The sequence below is a fragment of the Hyalella azteca genome, unplaced genomic scaffold (assembly GCF_000764305.2).
Source record: "Hyalella azteca isolate HAZT.00-mixed unplaced genomic scaffold, Hazt_2.0.2 contig15175, whole genome shotgun sequence".
Classification (NCBI taxonomy): Eukaryota; Metazoa; Arthropoda; class Malacostraca; order Amphipoda; family Hyalellidae; genus Hyalella; species Hyalella azteca.
Window position 1 is genome coordinate 26,444 of NW_025945035.1, and position 21,461 is coordinate 47,904.

The 21,461-nt window shown below is 40.5% G+C and overlaps 1 protein-coding gene across 1 annotated transcript in view; it reads left to right on the forward strand.

Annotated features, from left to right (window-relative positions):
• The window catches only part of LOC108679284 (PDF receptor-like), a 38,842-nt gene that overhangs the window by 1,073 nt on the left and 16,308 nt on the right, over positions 1–21,461 (forward strand). The gene's annotated exons all lie outside the window — the stretch shown is intronic.

Here is a 21,461-nt window from a genome sequence, read left to right on the forward strand (position 1 = left end):
TAGGACTAAGTTGTTCATAACTAGTCCTGTTTATTTCGATATAATGTTAGGTCTTGTTTAGGTTTTATGTCTGTCTTTGAATTTTGACTTTTAAAGTGACTTTATTCATTTTTAGTTTAGTCGAACTGATGATGGAGCTGGACTCCGAAACGTTTTCAATATCGATATGGTGAATCTTCTTGGCCTTTTCTTTGCTTTTAAATTCCTTGTTACGCAGCCATGATGTAGGAAGCCATAATATCGAAGAAATTTCTTGCTTTTTTATTTAATGATATGAATTATTGCTTAGGGAAAATGTTTTCTGATTACAATATTAAATTGCACATAATTTATAGTACATACAATTAAAATGAAACTGTATATAATAGCTTTCGTACAAATTCTGAACGAAAGAACAGTTTCCTGAAGATGGCCTCATCAAGATTCCAATCAAACGGCAAACATTAATTCCAAGAATCAGCATTGGTCTCCTTTGGCATTTTTTTGATTTGAAATTAATTGAAATATTTCATTCAAAGATGAATATAGCCGCTTCTAGTAGAACAGGAATCTTTAAAGCAAAACTTCTCGATAAGAAGTTTCAATAATAGCTAATATTATCAGTATACACCATGCATAGTGCCGAGCACAATGGCATGTAAGTTGCGTGTATATTACGTACATGTATATTACGTACATATATACGCCATGTAATATATAACGCACGTATATATAACGTAGGTATATATAGCACAGTCATATATAATGCCGATATAATCTCTTTATGCGAGGCCAAAACCTGGCAGAGCTCCATCTGCATTTCCAAAGGGAAATCGCGGAATTGTCATAATGTATTCAAAGACTCCTTTTGAAATGCCTCAGCATTCTGTCAAAAGACAAGACATCTCAAGGAGAGCAGCTTCTCGTTGGTGTAATTGTACAGGAATGCAGGAATAACATCTCAAGGAGAGCAGCTTCTCGTTGGTGTAATTGTACAGGAATGCAGGAATAACATCTCAAGGAGAGCAGTTACTGTTGGTTTAATTGTACAGAAACGCAAACTAAGGTCCCAGATCCTAAGTTTCTCGCGTCGGAGCTAAACTATTCTAGAGTTGAGTAGTCGAGTTCTAGAGTTTGCGCGCGTGCATGCGATTTGGACTGACACTTAACTAGATGCAATTGAGTTCAGTAATGGACTTGAGTTTATCCAAAGCATTGTTGAAGCCAGAAACACAATGCAAAGCTTGGAGAAAAAATAACAAAATGATATTTTTGGTGGCTGTACGATTACCACTTCAGGAATTGCCTCATTCATCCTCAGGCCTCGTTAAATTAGGTTCCTTTTGTGATGGTGTACTCGAATGCTCAATAATTCATTGCATTCAATAATTCATTGCATTCAATAATTCATTGCATTCAATAATTCATTGCATTCAATAATTCATGAACTAACGTGGGAGAAACTGTTTTCTTCCAGCCCTTTTTCTTCTTACACTTTGGGGAACTCTAAGTGACATTTACGAGAATTTAGCGTTCCAAACGGTCCTTAACAGGCATTCTAACAACGCAAGGTATTTTGCTGGTGCACTAGTTTTAATTTAAAAATTTAATGTCATAGAGATAAATTTAATGTCGTAAAGATACGATGCAGGTATAGCTACGACACACGTTACCTGCATATAGTTATAGCTACAACACACGTTACCAGTATATAGTTATAGCTACAACACACGTTACCTGCATATAGTTATAGCTACAACACACGTTACCTGCATATAGTTATAGCTACAACACACGTTACCAGTATATAGTTATAGCTACAACACACGTTACCTGCATATAGTTATAGCTACAACACACGTTACCTGCATTTATTATAGGGCCGGAGAATTATTCTAAGTCAATCCAATCTAATGCATGATGGCTGCGTTCATTTGATTTATCTTTAAATGCGAGTTTGATATGAAACTTTTATAATATCTCCTTTTTTTTATTTTTTTTTATTAGGTTAGAATTTGCACGTTTCTTTCAACTTGAAATTTGGATGAAAACTTTTACATAAAATCTTGTAAATTTGCTCATAATTAACATATTATTATTATTAAATAATGTCTATTTGAAAATAATTCCTTTCAGAATCCATTACATATTAGATACTTATTGCAAGATTGTTTACGTCCCGAATATTATGGCAGGTTTTCTCTTAATTTACACATGAGCTAAGATAAGTCAAATCACATGGACAAATTGGTGATTATTATAAAAAAATATAACTCAGTACTCACTGCAGTGAGTGACAGAGAGAGCATTTTCTCGTCGACGAAAACGTGAAGTCACGGACAGACAGACAGACGGACGGACATGGCGAGCAAATTGCGCCTTTTTTCCATAAATGAGAAAATACGCTAAAAATGACTTAATGTGAGATGCGAATCTAATTACTTTTCTTGCACAGCATAAATGCATTTAAATTTTATTAGATATTGTAAATCCTTGCCTTTTTAAATAACTAGACTCCGACCGTCGAAATTCATGATGACGTGCGTTAAATATTTTCTTATTTCCCTTAAATATCGAAGAGAATTATCTCGAAGTTTAGCAGAAAAATTTACATGAGACATAATCTAATGCAAATCCTCCTCGGGCTTCGGGCCTGTGGCCAAGAACTTTCCAGGAAAAACTTTCGACCGCCGAGACTTTAGAATTGAGTAACAAACTTGATGTATGAAGTCTTATACAAAATGTGGTCTTGAGGCCTTCGAGCAAATGCCGGGTTGTTGCCGGTCACGAGTAGAGATTCCCGCTCTCATTTGCCATGTCAAGAAAACATAAGCCAGCATTTAATCCGATCTCACTCATTTTCTCGAGCTTATATTCACCTGAAATTTATTTATTTACTCTGAGATAATTAAAAAGTGATTAACTTCAATAAAATAATCGGTGTCATACAAGTTCTCGAAAGTGCCTCCAACTCGAGTCTGGCCGCCATCTTTGTGGCATTTAATGTGAGGCAACTGTTGATGCGGAACCCAAAAGGTAATGTTGTGCCATCTTTAGGGCGGTCATCAGGTGCTGTTGATGCGGACCCCAGACCGATAATATTGTACCATCTTAAGGGCGGCCATCAGGTACTGTTGATGATGAACCCAGACCGATGATGTTGTGCCATCTTAAGGGCGGTCATCAGATGCTGTTGATGCGGACCCCAGACCGATGATGTTGTACCATCTTAAGGGCGGTCATCAGGAGCTGTTGATGCGGGCTCCAGACCGGTAATGTTGTACCATCTTAAGGGCGGTCATCAGGTGCTGTTGATGCGGACTCCAGACCGGTAATGTTGTGCCATCTTAAGGGCGGTCATCAGATGCTGTTGATGCGGACCCCAGACCGATAATGTTGTGCCATCTTAAGGGCGGTCATCAGGTGCTGTTGATGCGGACTCCAGACCGGTAATGTTGTGCCATCTTAAGGGCGGTCATCAGGTGCTATTGATGCGGACTCCAGACCGGTAATGTTGTGCCATCTTAAGGGCGGTCATCAGATGCTGTTGATGCGGGCTCCAGACCGATAATGTTGTGCCATCTTAAGGGCGGTCATCAGGTACTGTTGATGCGGACCCCAGACCGATGATTCATAGTCCAGGACTGGTCATACGAGGCTCAGCAGACGCAGGCACAGGATTGATTGGCTTTGCCTGCAGTTGCCTCGAAGTGTTCCCTCCAGTGCAGGGGTGCAGGGTTTCTGAAATTCGAAGGCCAAAGTACTTGGCACTGGGATGTCGCGGACCCCAAGCGGAAGTTGGTGTTTGATCTGGTGACGAGGCTTGGTTCTATTCGCGAGGAATAGGTTGAGATGTTGGCTTATCGTTCACCTAGTGGAACTTAATTTTGTGTCCTTATCCAAGAAGAGATTCTTGATTCATGGGCGGGTACTGCTTCATGGTCACCGCCTGGTTTTTCCAGTTGATGTCAGGCAGATTCTGGTTGCCGCCGAGCCAGACATCGCTGTTGTCATCACCTCACTCAGAGGCTGGAGGATGTCTGTCATCTGCGGGTCGCAGTTGTCTGAAGGAGCTCGGTTAAAGAAGAGTCAAATTAACAGCGAATCTTCAATAGTTTCCGAGGAACAATTTTAACGTCAATACAAGCCAATTGATGAGTTATGTAAATTTGTTGATGAATGAAAGCCCTTAATTTTACGTTTCACTGAACTCGTTTTGTTATAACAAATTCACCTCATTTAACAAATTTTTAGGAAACCTAACCTGACCTGCAGCCATGAAGGGTCCACAGGGGCCATACTTTCAAAATTGCTAAGTGAACGTAAGTACTTACGCTCGATTTTCTTGTCCGCGATTGGTGGATTTTGCTTAAGAGGCAGTCAATGATTGGTTCATGAACATGCGAACTCTTAACTTTTTTTGAAAGTATAGACCCAGACCCAGGTTTTCATCTGTCCGAGATAAACTCTTCCTTGTTTGAGGTTCTCCGGAACTCCGGATCTCGTCTCTGCTTCAGCCAACATTTTTAATTTCTCTCAGTTTTCACAGAAAAAAATAAATGATGGCAGAAAACAAAATAAATTGCATATTAACGGGGCTTTCCTGCTGCATTTAATCCACGATGCAAGCGCAAAAAACCGGCGTGCAGATGGCGGCTCAAGCGTGAATTTTAATTTAGAGCAAAAATTGAATGACATGAAGCGATGAGAGGACACGTGGTATGGATGACCAAACCTGTGCGATTATTTTAATTATTATACAATCAGTGTTATGCAATGAACTTATAGTGCGGTGTGGCTAAGATGATTTAATCTATTGCAAGTACACATTTGCCTTCACTTCTTTGTCTTCATATAATTCACAATAAATGTTTGCCTTCACATCATTCACTGCACATCTTTGTGTACATAGCTTGTCTTACATTTTTTTGCCGTTTGCTTCTCTAAATTCTTTCTTCTTATTCAGTGAAGAAATCAGTTTAGAAATTTCAATCCATTGTAAAATAATTCATCACCATAAAATATAAAGATTTTTCTCCATCAAATTCTGTTTGATATTTGCCTGCCATAAACTCAATTACGAACGCAATAAAATTGACGCGGTGAGCTAGAAAATCCTAGCAGGAACGCAGGAAGCTCGAGCTCCACCATCGCAATATTTGCAGCTTCCACTTCGTTAACATTTTTTGTTTGCTCATTAAATGCTTCAAGTCTCCCCTCGCCTACTTATCCGGAGATGCGAGAACAAAATTACACTTGGCGGTCTTCATCTTAATCTCTTTGATATAGAACTGGTAGAATTAATGTATAGAAAACTATTTGTATAATAGTTAAGCTTGCCCTGCATCGATGGACGGGAGTTGTAAGTGAGCAGTAAATTCGCATTTGTTCCAGTGAACAGAGCCTCACAAGATAAATCGCATGGAGAGAAACTGAAAATTTTAAATGTCTTAAACGAGAGTTGGCGTCAGTAAAAGCTTTCTATTTCTTATATTTTTCGCACATTATTTTTACTGCAACCACAGTTGGTGATTATTTACTTCTTGTGTTTTCCAAGTTCGGGCTAAATGAAGTATTGAAAGAAGAAGTACTCCGGCAGGCAGTCGCTGTCAAGCGAGCTAAAATATTTGTATTTTCATGCTGCCAGCACCAGAATAATGATGAGATTATTGTATTTTCATGCATTTACATGTTGGAGCAAGATATTCTACATTTTTACATATTTTGCTAACATTTACATATCTTAGCTCTAGCATGTAGGAAAGAGATGCATATTTTAGCTCAAGCATGTAGCTAAGAGACGCATATCTTAGCTCAAGCATGTACTATGAGTTGCATACTTTAGCTCAAGCATGCAGTTAGGAGATGCATATTTCAGCTCAAGCATGTAGCTAAGAGATGCATATCTTAGCTCAAGCATGTAGCTAAGAGATGCGTATCTTAGCTCAAGCATGTAGCTAAGAGATGCATATCTTAGCTCAAGCATGTAGCTAAGAGATGCATCACAGGAGCTCATAGCCACAAGAAGGCAAAATCAAGCTACGCGTTGCGCTTGGAATTGGACGCTTGGGAATGGCCTAATTGAGACGCATGGGCCACCGGGAACGGGAATTCGGTGCCTGGAATCTGAATACGAACCTTATAAGCTGAATACGGTGCCTAGAAACTGAATACGGTCCCTGAAAGCTGAATACGGTCACTGGAAGATGAATACGGTCACTGAGAGCTGAATACGGCCGCTGGAATTTGAATACGGTCCCTGGAATCTGAATTTGGCCCCTGAAATATTAATTAATACGGTGCCTGGAATCTGTGACGGGGTTCCATGTGGTTGGTCCCAGTAAATGATCCCACTACGTCTCAGACCCCAGCAAATTGTCCCACTACGTCTAAGGTCCAGCAAATTGTCCCACTACGTCTCAGGTCCCAGAAATGGTCCCACTACGTCTCAGGCTCCAGCAAATGGTCCCACTACGTCTCAGGTCCCAGCAAATGGTCCCACTACGTCTCAGGTCCCAGCAAATGGTCCCACTACGTCTCAGACCCCAGCAAATTGTCCCACTACGTCTCTGGCCCCAGCAAATTGTCCCACTACGTCTCAGGCCCCAGCAAATGGTCCCACTACGTCTCAGGTCCCAGAAATGGTCCCACTACCAGATTGTACTAGATTGTACTACGCACTACACAAGTGTAGAATTGTACCAGATTGTACTGCGCACTACACAAGTGTAGAACTGTACCAGATTGTACTGCGCACTACACAAGTGTAGAACGGTACTAGATTGTACTACGCACTACACAAGTGTAGAATTGTAGCAGATTGTACTGCGCACTACACAAGTGTAGAACGGTACCAGATTGTGCTCAACACACACATCATCATCATTTGGTCTCGACATCACAATGGTCTCCAGTTCTAATGGCTCTAAATATTCACTCACAATACTCTATTTTAACAATACTATAATTAAAGCCATTATATTTTTTCCCTAGCAATGGTCGTCACCTCTCCTAGTGACAATATAGTATTTACAACACAGTACACAATAATTTGATTGGCAAAGAAAAGATACTCTTGGCGGTGAGTTCTGAGTGAAACTATACAATTTGTGTGGACATATTCATGAATGCTGCAGATGTAAACCGTCCGTATGTCAAACACGACGTAGAGTATAAACGTAAACTGTTAATAATCAGACAGGCGAAGAACTTTTCAAAACCTTGCACTCGAGTGAGGCAAAACAAGAATTAGGCAGGTTTACGGCTTTATAAAAGAATACAAGGCTCATGTTTGCGACTGAAGGACATCAATAAAATTACTGAGCCTGGCCCAGCAGTGACCAGCGTTATGAAGCCACATAAATTTAGTATTTCTAAGCCTGTCGCTGCTGAAACTAAAATATTGAGAGTAGGCCTGTCACAGCTGGAGCTAAAATATTGAGACCAGGCCTGTCACGTTCGTAACTAAAATATTGTTACTGATGCGCTGATACCGTATGTCCTCGAGCCACTTGTGTTCCTAAAGTCAACAGCTGCGCGGTGGCGGCGGCTGGGAGTCAGTCAGTGCGGCAACCAGGACGATGAGACCAGCAGAAATATCTTCCTAGAATGGAATAGAAATGTCGGCAAGTACTGAAGAAATAGGCCCATGGCCTGTTGCCGATTCTTGAATTTTTCGTGACTTGATTCACAAGGGATCCGGCCTTTGGAACCCGATCTTTCCATAAATGACGATTGATTGAGATAGCTGCTGGACTTATTGCCTGGTCCGTAATTTGCTAGGCATTTTAAGACTGAACATATGCTCCTGCATAAACCTTCCGTTCAATTTAAATCTTCCGTTCAATTTAAATCTTCCGTCCAAATTAAACCTTCCGTCCAAATAAAACCCCTAACCTAAGAACTCGTAAGGCTCACGACAATAATTTTTATGTTCGAAATGTTCCGAGCATTGATTAGAATGAAGTTAGAACACATTTGGATAAAATAATTTGCCTTCCGAGGATAACGTCATATTTGTGAGACCAAAGCTTATGAAGACCAAGTGTCGCTGCTGAGCCAAACATATATTTTGCATTCAGCACATTAGTATACACGCACACAAGGACAACACTTTAACGCATCAGTATACACGCATACAAGCACAACACTTTAAAGCATCAGTATACACGCATACAAGCACAATACTTTAACACATCAGTATACACGCATACAAGCACAATACTTTAACACATCAGTATACACGCATACAAGCACAATACTTTAACACATCAGTATACACGCATTCAAGCGCAATACTTTAAAGCACATCAGTATACACGCATACAAGCACAATACTTTAGCACATCAGTATACACGCACACAAGCACAATACTTTGGCACATCAGTATACACGCATACAAGCACAATATTCTAACACAGATCAAGAAGATCAGAGTTTTAAGTCAAAAAGAGTCCGAATTATTGGGGTAACTCAAACAATTTATGGCCACACAAGACGCAGCATTAAAACCTTCCTGCTCTGCCCGCCGATGTTAAAGAACAGTTTGTAGTTCAGCAACTCCTGGGCATTATTTTAATGTGTAATGTATTACATTATTTGAGCAGCAACTCCTGGGAATTGTTTTAATGTGTAATGTATTACATTAATAATTTTAGCGCATTTTCTCATTTATTGAAAAAATGACTATTGTGCTCGCCATGTCCGTCCGTTCGTCCGTCTGTCCGTCCGTGACTCCACGTTTTCGTCGACGAGAACATACGCTCTCTGTCACTCACTGCAGTGAGTACTGAGTTATATTTTTTATCTCATGGCTTCTATTTTTTTGAGTGACAACTGTGCTCCGCGCATGTCCTGGTGGCAGATCTAATTTGTCTCAATATAAATGCACTTTAAGCTCATATCTGGGTCAACTTGACCCAAGTTTTGCCGACCAGACTGATGTACATCGGGGTCACGATAAGGACAATATTACACACCCAATTAACTGAGTGTTGCCTGCACAATATACTTGTCATATAATAATTTAATTTCTATCATCTGTTAGTGCCAGTAAATGGTATCAGCAGCAGCGGACAGGAACGCAATATAATATTGCCGGAGCAATTACGAGCGATGGCGAGCGACGCTACGCAGGAGACGCTGCTACGCAATCATGCAATCCTTGAGGCAATTACAGAGACGTGCAATAAACGCTGCCTCGGCGACAACGATTAGTTGCGACCAGAGATGCTGTGCATATTGCGTGCTGTGTGCTGTGTGCTGTGCATATTGCGTGCTGTGTGCTGTGCATATTGCGTGCTGTGTGCTGTGCATATTGCGTGCTGTGTGCTGTGTGCTGTGTATATTGTGTGTTGTGTATAATGGATTCCTCCATGTCCATTAATTCAACTCCGCCGCGTTAATTGCTTGACTTATTAATTAGAACGCCAGCCCTTGCCTACAGGACTGAAGGATTCGTCCTACAGAAATGAAGGATCAACTTCCTATTATATAGTTCACTGATTCCTGACTCCGTCATGTGGTGGAGGAATGACAGCAGGAATGGGCAGGAATACCTGTGCACAGGAATGCCGGAGGACTGAACAACGCGAATTAGGTGCCACGAAGCCAAGGCGGAATTGTGAGGATTGAAGGAATGTTGAAGCACGAGCTGAGGCCAACGCTGAGGCCAACGCTGGGGCCAACGCTGAGGCTAATGCTGAGGCCAACGCTGAGGCCAACGCTGAGGCCAACGCTGAGGCCAACGCTGGGGCCAACGCTGAGGCTAATGCTGAGGCCAACGCTGAGGCCAACGCTGAGGCCAACCCAACACTGAGGCTAACGCTGATGCCAACGCTGAGGCCCTGAGGCCAACGCTGAGGCCAACGCTGAGGCCAACGCTGAGGCCAACGCTGGGGCCAACGCTGAGGCTAATGCTGAGGCCAACGCTGAGGCCAACACTGAGGCCAACGCTGAGGCCAACGCTGAAGCTGAGGATGAGGCCAACGCTGATGCCAACGCTGAGGCAACACTGAGGCCAACGCTGAGGCCAACGCCGGGGCCAACGCTGGGGCCAACGCTGAGGCCAACACTGAGGTCAACCCAACGCTGAGGCTAACGCTGATGCCAACTCTGAGGCCAACGCTGAGGGTAACGCTGATGCCAACGCTGAGGCCAACGCTGATGCCATTGCCGAGGCCAACGCTGAGGCCAACGCTGAGGCCAATGCTGAGGCCAATGATGGGGCCAATGCTGAGGCCAACGATGAGGCCAACGCTGAGGCCAACGTTGAGGCTAACGCTGAGGCCAACGCTGAGGCCAACGCTGAGGCCAACCCAACACTGAGGCTAACGCTGATGCCAACGCTGAGGCCAACGCTGATGCCAACGCTGAGGCCAACGCTGAGGCCAACGCTGAGGCCAATGCTGAGGCCAACGCTGAGGCCAATGCTGAGGCTAACGCTGATGCCAACGCTGAGGCCAACGCTGAGGCCAACGTTGAGGCTAACGCTGAGGCTAACGCTGAGGCCAACGCTGAGGCTAACGCTGAGGCCAACGCTGAGGCTAACGCTGAGGCTAACGCTGAGGCTAACGCTGAGGCCAACGCTGANGAACAGGTTGACTAATAATCACTGAGCAGTTGTTCTCTTTAGATCACCAGCGTTGAGCCTTACCATTTAAGACGCTATTTTGCAAATCATGAGCGCGGCGGTATTAAGTTTTTACCAAAATAAAGCATATTTAATCCAATAAATTGATCGCTTGAGCTTCCATAATTAGCCGCTAGATGACTTTTTGATTCATGCAGCTCGTGTCTTGATCAGTTCACCACAAATATAGTCCTTCAATCCCTTTCATTTTAACAATAATATCGAATAATATAATATATAATAATAATGACGGTAAAACCCTTTGTTTTAGCATAATACTTTCCCCCTAATTTGCCTTCCCCTACACCTTTCCTACAAGATTCTTATCACCAGAAGGTAATGGCCCCAAGAAAAATCTTACTTGCTAGCCGTGAGTTCGCACCCGACGCAGCCTGATGCTCGGCGGGTCGCCGTGCAATTGATGGAGTTCCGGGACCATCAATCTGGCCGCAGTCTTCGCCTACCGCAAATTTCAAGAAAAATTCAAAGAGTTTCGGTATATCGCGGGTTCCGGTTGAGGGGTTTACTATGAATTAGGCTGCTCTGGTGGCGGCCTTTTAGGCCGTGACAAAAGATACTTTTGTGTAGGGAAATGGATAAATATTAATGTGGGGGTAATGGAGAAATTTAATGTGGGGGTAATGGGTTCTTCATTACCATTAGGGTAATGAAGAAATTTTAGCAATAAAATGCATTAAGTCGAGCAGTAAAAAGCGTGCCCTAATAAAATAAGTCGCATAAAATGGAGCAATGTACTGCAGAACACTAGAACGGCAAAATAAATATAATATAGCGTTTTAGTGGGCGCTAATGATGCAAAAATTGATGTTGTATTTGAGGAGAAAAATTGGTCAGTACACGAGATATTTATTAATTTATTGTAGCAATTAGGGTGCGTTGAAGCCTGATCTGCAAAACTAGCAACACACTTTTTTTGAGTAAAGCGAGTGAAATATTTGGAGCAAAATATTTTGCACAATGCGAAACAAGAGATATTATTAATTGTCGAGCATGCATTAGCATAGTCTAGCTCATATAATATAAATAATACAAATAAGAGTGAGATTAATTAACATTTTTTTATTGATATTTTTGACGGCAGTTGATGGCTACAGTATGGAAAATTGGTGTCATTATATACATATTACATTAATATAGCGTAATATTAATTAATATAGCATTAATATCGCATGTTGAACTTTCTTTAGTGATAACCGCAACTAATTAGCATGCTATACTGTATTGCTGCGAGTGCTATACTGTATTGCTGCGAGTGCTATACTGTATTGCTGCGAGTGCTATACTGTATTGCTGCGAGTGCTATACTGTATTGCCGCGAGTGCTATACTGTATTGCTGCGAGTGCTCTACTGTATTATAGCGAGTTCGGAATGTTTTCAGTCATATAATTCCAACTAAAGTCCAGTAAGATCGGACAGCGTTTGGAATAATTTCGCATTTTTATGATCAAATATTAACTTATCTGTTCCGTGAACATATCTTTATCAAATCTTGACAGTAAAATCTTTTGTAAATTACAATGAATGTTTTTAAATTCAAATCGTTATTAATATTTTTAAATGTCGTGCGGATATATACTTTTACAGTTTTCAACGCTAGCGAAAAAAAACCTTCGACTCATTGAAATATCTAACAAGTAAAATTGTCATTAAAATGTGCGATTATGGTGAGAAGGAAACTATGGCTCTGATTGTGTGATGTGGGACGTCTGAGAAAAACAAATAATGAGGGAGGTGATTAAAAATGAGGAGGGTGAGGATAATGGTGTGCGTATAAGAGTGAACAAGTGGAGAGTGGATTTTAATGATGGTGGCTTTATTTGCGACAGCGACTGTGGCTGTGATTACATGAATAAAGTATATATTTGGGGAGACTGAGAGAATGCATGAAGAAGAAAAAATATAGTTTTTAATATTTATGCAGCAAAGTAACGCAAATGAATGAATAAATAAATTATAGTTCATGTTTTGAAAAGTATTTTAATTTTTTAATTTGAAGGCATTTCTTTCTTTAAGCGAAAATGGATTAAATATCGTTGAAAATTCTCATATTCCAGGTGAATAGATTTTATCTATTGATAAATTTGCTCACTATCAGCTGCATGGCTGACACACTATCAGCTGCATGGCTGACACACTATCAGCTGCAGGGTCTAAAAGTGTCGATTTCACGTAGGTACCAATACGGCGAGGACAAGGACGTAAAGTCAAAATCAAAATCTGAATGCGGATCTGAATCTAAGTGTTTCTTCGAAATTCTTTCGGGGTCCCTGCGCCATTAACAAGAAATGAATTAAAGAGAAGTGTTGTGAAAACACATTATTTTATACGTTTTTTTTGAGTAAAGAAACATTTTCTGTAACTAAAAACTGCACGGTTTGTTTAGCCGCCTCATTCTGCGCCCAAGAAAAGAATTAATCCCAATTCTTCATCATCCAATTCACAAGCAATATATGTATTTTGCAGAAGTAAATTTGATATTATTTGAAATCGAAAAATTTCCCGAAGAAAGCAAAGCTAAGAAATATAATCCTGGTGTTTGAGCGGACATTCAGCCCTGCCATCACGTTGCAGGCGATGTAAATTTAAACAAATTCCAGATTTTGTAGGTAAATTTATGGGACAAACCAACTCTATGATTGTTCAAATGTATAATTATTGCTTGATTTTATACTTTAATATTCGAAACGACTGCATCATGCAGGAGTGAGATCCATGTTCATTGGACCAACCAACCTAATGATTGTTCAACTGTATAATTATTGCTTGATTTTATACTCTAATATTCATAACGACTGCATCATGCAGGAGTGAGAACCAGGCAATAATGTACACATTCTTGGCGCAGAGACTGCCGGCATGGAGGACATCGCGCGCAAGACGTGGTGGTAATGCAAACGGTTTTAGGTTCGGTCAGCCAATGTAAACTTTTATGCTCGACCAAATATAAAAACCAGCTTTAGACATTTATGAGAATTGAAATTTTCTAATAAATATCGCTCGTACGCAGTTAAAATCAGAAAAGATAAACAGATTTATTCAGAACTACTATAGTGAGTTTTGTTTTGCTTTGCAACAAAACGATGAATAATGCAACGCTTAGAATACTGGCAAGACTGAAGTGTTTGACGATAAAACTTTAGCTCAAAGACCAGCTTCTTCATTTTTAAAATCTCACAAAGAATTGATTGGAAAAAATATTCGAAAGGAGGCAATCCGAATTGCGTCTTGAAGAGCAAGTGACGCGCTGCTCTTCAGTATTCATGATGCCGGAAGGCTGGCCCAGGTACCGCAGATTGCGCCATCTCCGCAAATGCTCAGTAATTTGCACGCCAGTTTTGCCTTCAGTTCCCAAGTTGCCAGGGCGGCGTAAGGAAATTACTCCTGCATAAATTGACGAGACTTGGACCTGGTGAACATTTATACTCGTTATACCTGGTGAACATTTATACTCGTTATACCTGGTGAACATTTATACCTGTTAGTTACTCACCTTAAATCTTGTCGGGGTGAACTCAACTGCTAATGTGATTTAAAGGAAGCAGATATTTTTGTGTCACAAGTATTATGAAAAATTTGTATCATTATGCAAGAGAAGGTGCTCGTAAATAAGATGATACAGGCCACAAACTGAGTGATATACCGCAACTGATATAACTTGAGTAACGTACCAATACACACACTGCAGACTACGCCATTCACCACACACAACAGACTGAGCTATACACCATACACAACAGACTGAGTTATACACAAAACTTAAAACACATCACGAGACACACACAAGCCACACAAGACACACAGAGCTGCATATTATCTACCCAGGCACACCAGCGCTGTCCAGCCCTGATAAGCAAAGCCAGCTTGTCCAGCCCTGTACCCAATCATGGTTGGTTTATGAGCGGCCATCCTCGCTGGCCGCGGCTAACGCTGGTACTCAGTATACCAGCAGATCTATATTCGAGTTTTTTGAGTAAAGAGAATCCATAAGTTGGTTTTGTTCACTAATGTTGTCGAGGCGGACTGATATGAGAGAAAAAATTAGGCCTGAAAATCTTCCTCTTGAATATAAATTCAATCTTCATATCGATGGCGAGTACGATAAAGAACAATTTGAAAGGGCACAGATTTTCAAGCGCTACTTTAAACAATGTAAGAAAGTCGGAATATTATTCGTTTTAATATGATTTGAATTAATTATGTGTGATAATTATAATTTATATACATCACATAGATTAACACATATTTAGGCTAACATATTCGGACGGTAATTCAGAGCTTCGCTTAATTTCTACTGTGCTACGTGAGAAGCTACGTAAGAAACGTAGACGATAGGCGCTGTGAAGAAAGGAACGTGCAGCTCCTACGCGTCTTACTTGCTTCACTTCATATTTTCTATATATAATTCAGGGTAGTATTTAGTAATTGGAAAAGCCTTCCGCCTAAAACTATTATATTCTTTATGAAGTGTTCGGTTTTTATGTTTTATTGTTGTATTAAAGGAATGTTGAATAAATAACGCGATTTCATCTGCACATGCATTCACAGCGCATTGAAATGATTAATATATTACTTCATCCACGTGGACGCGAACTGTTCCACGCAGACACGAACTGTTCCACGCAGGCACGAACTGTTCCACGCAGACACGAACTGTTCCACGCATCTAGATGTGTATAAGAGACAGCAGCTGCATGGCTGACACACTATCAGCTGCATGGCTGACACACTATCAGCTGCATGGCTGACACACTATCAGCTGCGTGGCTGACACACTATCAGCTGCATGGCTGACACACTATCAGCTGCACACCCAAATTACAATTTCAGGAGCTGTAGGAATGGATGTGATCAAATAACAATGATATATAAGATCCCATGCTTCATTACTGTGGCGTCATTGTAAGAGCAAATAGCAAGCATTTTACGTGGTGCAACTTTGGCTACAATCCTTTCTATTATGATCATAATATTTTGTTCAGTTTGATTTCTCATGGTAACTACAAAATGGGACATTTCTTTAGTACGGATATGACATCTATACATCGCCTGTTGCATACAGATATTGCACATACTCTTTTATACGAGTTTAATTTTGAACATTATGAAGGAAGAATCTTGTATTAGTTCATTCAGTAAGAAATTCAAGTTTCCAAACATGTTCAAGTAATTCAATTTATTTATATTTCTTTGAAATAGATAGATTTTAGTTATTCATATTGCAAGCTAAGATTAAGGCTCTAGGAGTTCTTCTCAGTTTAAGAATAAAGGCTAAAACCAAAAAAGTTGCATAAAGCATTTTACTGAATAAAGGTCCTAGATAAATAAAACAGAACGTTTCGGGCTATGCCCATCATCAGCTAGTAGAATACATCTGGAAGTACATGGAAATCAATTTTAGTAAATAAATTTAGAAAATGATAAGGAAAGAAAGGAAAAAAACAACTATTGACCTGGAATCGAAAGAGGAAAAGAGCTGGATTGGTTATTCAATTTAGGTTTAAGTTTATGGATGTAAAGAGACTCTAAAATTCGTAAATCGGTTTGGCTGCTAGCGTTACAAAGTATTTTAAATTGATTGATGGACACGGGAGGAGCAAGTGAGCACGGTTCTGTATGAAGTCTGACTGATGAATGAGGCGGCTGAGCAAGTGGACGCCCAGTACGGAAACTTCTTCCAGCATGTTCGGCAACTCTGGTGATTCTCATGAAGAGAAGAGGAGGGGGGAGGGGCGAGAAAGCCAGCCGGGTTCTTGAAAATTAAATTAGACACTTAACTTGTATACGCGTAGTATACAGAAAAGCAAATTCAAAATCAAGTTGATAAATGTGTGGGTATTCTGAGTATTACGTTAATCACGGAGGAAAATTTTACGTTAATCTCAGAGGAATTCTAGTAATCACAGGGCACAATCGTAAGGTGTTTACCGTATGAACGCCGCTGACTCTCTCACTGCGAGTCCGCATCGAGTTCAAAATTGGAGGTAAGAAAGAAATATAGGCCCTACCCGCTAAGTATGAAGAACACAAGGATTCTCGTAAATTAACGCTAAAGTTTTTCCCATCCATAGGCCAATAATATAGAAGCAATCAAGAGAAAAGCTTCCACTTGAATGTTGTTATCTAAAGTTTCAAATTGGACGCAGAATAGTTAGCTCCGACTCTTTTTAGGTTTAATAATTGTAATTACTGTGATTACTGCAGCACCACCTAATCGACATTTCTCCACTCTCAATGCCACCTTGCCAGTGGACTCAAACGTAAAAAGCCAGTTTTGCACCTGTGTTCAGCTCATGACTCCCTCAAATTTGAATACATCCGTATGAAATTTGAAACAATTAATTAATATTAGCAATGCACCATGACCTCGGTTATAACAATTTTTATTTTGTTCCTATTCTTATTAAAACGTATATTTTCAGCTTATTATTCACTCAATTCAAAACGTATTTGAATGTAATTAAAAGCATCACTAATCAATAGCTATGTACCTCATATGGTATTATAAGGAATTTTGGAATACAGTTGTAGCGGATCTCGCTACATAACTAATTTTATGTTTAAAAAAATTGTCCAGAAAGTAAGACTGAAGACCTAAGGCGCTATTATCTTTCGGCACTATGTCGCTTGTCTGGATTACGGAGTTCAAGCGTAGTCTGCGGCTTCTAAACCTCAGGCTGAGTAAATATAACCAGCACATCAGGGACAATCATGCCGCAACAGTCCCTTTTCACACATATAATTTCAACATTACCTGCATACAAACAGCTCAATATAATAATATAAATCACATCAATAACACACCTAGTCAATTCAATCACCAGCGCACTCTTTTCACATCATAACCACGCAATTCACTCACCACAAACAACTCCATCATTAAGGCATATACAATATATACTCACAGTTCTATATCTTATCACTTCTAAAAACAATCAATTTCAAAAAGCCATCATTAAAATAGCACACTTCCACCAAAACAACTCCTGTAAAGAATTCCAATACTCACAGTCACAATTCATATCTAATCAATTGCAACATTAGACAGCACTCAAGCAATCATCAGCTCACTCTGCAAATATCGTATTTAAACTCAAACGCAATTCCGAAAACATCAAAAGAATTGACCACTTCCATATATTTTAAAACCTTGCCTACTCTCTCTGTATTTCACATTGTTGATTTTGCCTAAACTTGTCTAGCCTTTCCCCATCTACCATAATCTATGTAACAATAATTATTTATACCTTACCTTATCCAACCTTACCTAACCTGTACGGCTCTACTCCATCCATACTCATAATAAACTTTCCGTACTCAAAATAATGTAATTATCTCGAGCCCAACCTTACATTACCCTAACCTAACCTAACCTAATCAGCATTTGTTTCTATGCTAAACAATATGATTAAACGCAAAAAATTTTTCTCTGTGCACTATTCTGCGCTGGTTCTCGAAAGTGAGAATCGAAGAGAGAAAGTGAGAAAGTCTGGAATGTTACGGTCTGAAATCATTTATGGAGCACTCAATATCATAATTTTGTTTTATTTCGCTCAAATGTTGAGACCAACTTACCTTTTATTCAACCCGATCGATTTGTATATGTCCCATTATGAACTTCTGTTGACTAAGCCACTGCTGATACGGCAAACACCTAAGATCTATCAATAAAAACAAGACAAACACATATACAACGACTCGGCCTATCGGCCGAGCATTTTCAACCAAGCGGCCTTAATTTTAGAACTTGGGAGCCCTCGCGTGTCTGACGACTCGCCTCGGGCTCGCAGAGTGAAGAAAAGAATCGGGTAGGAATGCCCTGAAATTCACAAATTTCCAGATGGAACAAGTTCCAGGTGGAACAAGTTTACAGATGGAACAAGTTTCCAGATGGAACTAGTTGGCAGATGGAGCAAGTTTCCAGATAGAACAAGCTTACAGATGGAACAAGTTTCCAGATGGAAGAAGATCCAGGTAGAACAAGTTTACAGATGGAACGTGTTTCCAGATGGAACAAGCTTACATATGGAACAAGTTTGCATATGAAAAAACAAGTTAATCTTCGTTCTTGCTAATGAGTGTTTGGTAATTGCGAAAATTCAAGTTTCCAGCACTGCGCCAGAATTATATTCAGTACGGTCATAATTGAACAACCTACGGCAAGACTGACCGTGAGACATCAATATCAAGGAAACATGATAGTTCTGAGGAACAGCCTCTAGCGGCGACGATCGGCTACACAGCTGCGACCCATCCGCTGGTGATACGGCTGCATAAGTGCGATTGAAGTACGGTCGTAGCAGGAGTCGTACCATTCTAAGGGAGCGCTATACAGTTCAACAATCCTGGTAGAAGTAAATGATTTTAATGAAGGTAACTGATAGATTATGAACTTTAATAGTGTTCAAGGTGACGGAACTCCGCGAAGGAGCGGACATCGGTTCCACGACAAAACTTTACGATTATTTTGATTTTGTGGAAAAAAATACTAAGCGATGACCAAATGAAAATTTCACCGCATGTACAGGAAGTCATGCCCTAGACATGTGCGAAGTTTCGAGTCAATTCATTGCTTTGTCGCCGAATAATTGGGTGGGGAGGGGGAGGGTTTTTTTTATAGTCGTAAAATTGATGCTAGAGGGCTGTAAATTTATAGGGACATACTTCTCATCATGGTCGACATGTGTACCGAGTTTGAAACGTGTGGCTTTTTTTTCTGACTGAGAAAAAATTTTTTTCAAAAATTTCGGTTTTGAATTTTTTTCTCGAAAATATTCATAATGAAGACCCCTCTCAAAAACGTATACATAAGACACGCCGATGGTGCCTATATGCGTGTCAAAATTGGTGACGATCGACTACGCAGTTCTCACAAAAAACTCATTTGAAGAAAATTAGATTTTAATTCGTTGTCGCCACAAAAACGACCCTGGATGGCCCAAAAAAGTTTATGGAATACCTGCAATCATGCCCAACATGTGTGCCAAGTTTGGCGCCTGTGGTTTTAATCCCGGCTGAGAATAACTGAGAATAAAATTTTTTTTTCGAATTTTGAAATTTTTTCAACTGCATATCATAAAACAAGTCTGGGGATGATTTTTTATCGAAATAAACGTTCCTGTGAGTTGCACGGATTTCGAGTTATTTCGCCTTGAATTTTTGCCAAAAAGTCAAAAAATCGATTTTTTTCGAATATCTCGCGAGCCAAGCAGTTTATTGAGAAATCGTTCGATATAAACCTTAATTAACTCTCATTTTGAGATAATTTGACGTAAAAATTTCCTTTCTAGCTTCAACCGTTTGGCCTCCACAGAAAACTGCCAAAAATTTAAAACGGCTTTTTCTCGGCGGAAAAAAATTCCAGAATTTTTTCAATTTTTTCTATGAAAGATCTCACTATTTTCTATCGTTTCCTCAAAGGGCAACGTCCAAAAAAAATTTCTCCGATTTATAAAAAATTGTCAAATTTTTGATAATTTTTTTGCTTTTCCCCCTCTGGGGGTGTTTTTTTGAGCGGATCTGGCCAAGAATTTCCGGAAACTTGCCCCAACCAAGGAGAAGAAAAGGAGCCAAGATAGAGGCGCGTGCAAGCAACGGCTGATTTTTGGTGAATTTTTGAAAAAATTATTCATTTTTGAGGATTTGTGTCTTCCCCATGGGGAATTTTGGGGATCCGACTTTCGATTCGTCAATCTAAAATCAGGCTCTATTATGGGCCAAAATTTCATCTTCGTAGCAGGGCTGGAAGTACAAAAGTGAGTCTAAAAGTGTCGATTTCACGTAGGTACCAATACGGCGAGGACAAGGACGTAAAGTCAAAATCAAAATCTGAATGCGGATCTGAATCTAAGTGTTTCTTCGAAATTCTTTCGGGGTCCCTGCGCCATTAATGAAACACTCCTTACGTAGTCAAGCTCAAGTTTCAAGGCAAGGCAAGCCGCAAGGGTCTTGCACAGTTGCACTTGCAGTACAGTTTTGATTGTGAGTTTGTGGTGAGCGGACATGTGAGCTCTGCAGTGACAAAACCTGCCAGTTCTAAAACCAGTGCTATAACTATAAGTGTTACTGAGTTCTGACAATTTATATAAAGTAACATCAACAAAAATACCAACTCTCATCAGCATCTCAAGGACAATATCACCCAACAAGAAACCAAGGGTGGATTCCTCACGAAAGGAGGGCCGTCTCCTAGGGGACCACCTCCCAACGGCAACGAACATGAAGCCCAAGGATCAAAGCTCAAAAGAAAAGCTCAAGAAGGGGGGAAAAACGCTCGAGTCTCTCTCACCAACTGCAAGTAAGAATAAGCTCAGTCAATCGCTGAAAAGAAGAATGAACTTCCCAGCTGCCTCTTCAAAAACCAAGAAGAGTGCTCTGGAAGACTTAGAATCTTCAACTAAAACCTCAAACAGACCTACCAAAACTGTTCCACGCAGACACGAACTGTTCCACGCAGGCACGAACTGTTCCACGCAGACACGAACTGTTCCACGCAGGCACGAACTGTTCCACGCAGGCCGGCCGACGTTGAATTGAATTAAAGGCGCAGGCCGCGCAATACGGAGGCCGTGATGACCGCTTAACGCCTCAGTGGCCTGCTACGCCAGAGATATAATGGTGCCTCTGAGGCCCGGAGGTTGGGAAAATTGGAGCCTCTGAGGCCAAAGGTTGAACATAATGATAACTCTTAGTATGGCTGATCACTCACAAGCCATACATCCATCACCTTGTCATTGGTCAGACACGCATCGATCGCCACCATCTCGACCAGCCAATATATCCAACCTCGAAATTTCAGCTAATGCTGCATCCAACAGTAAACCCACCGTTCA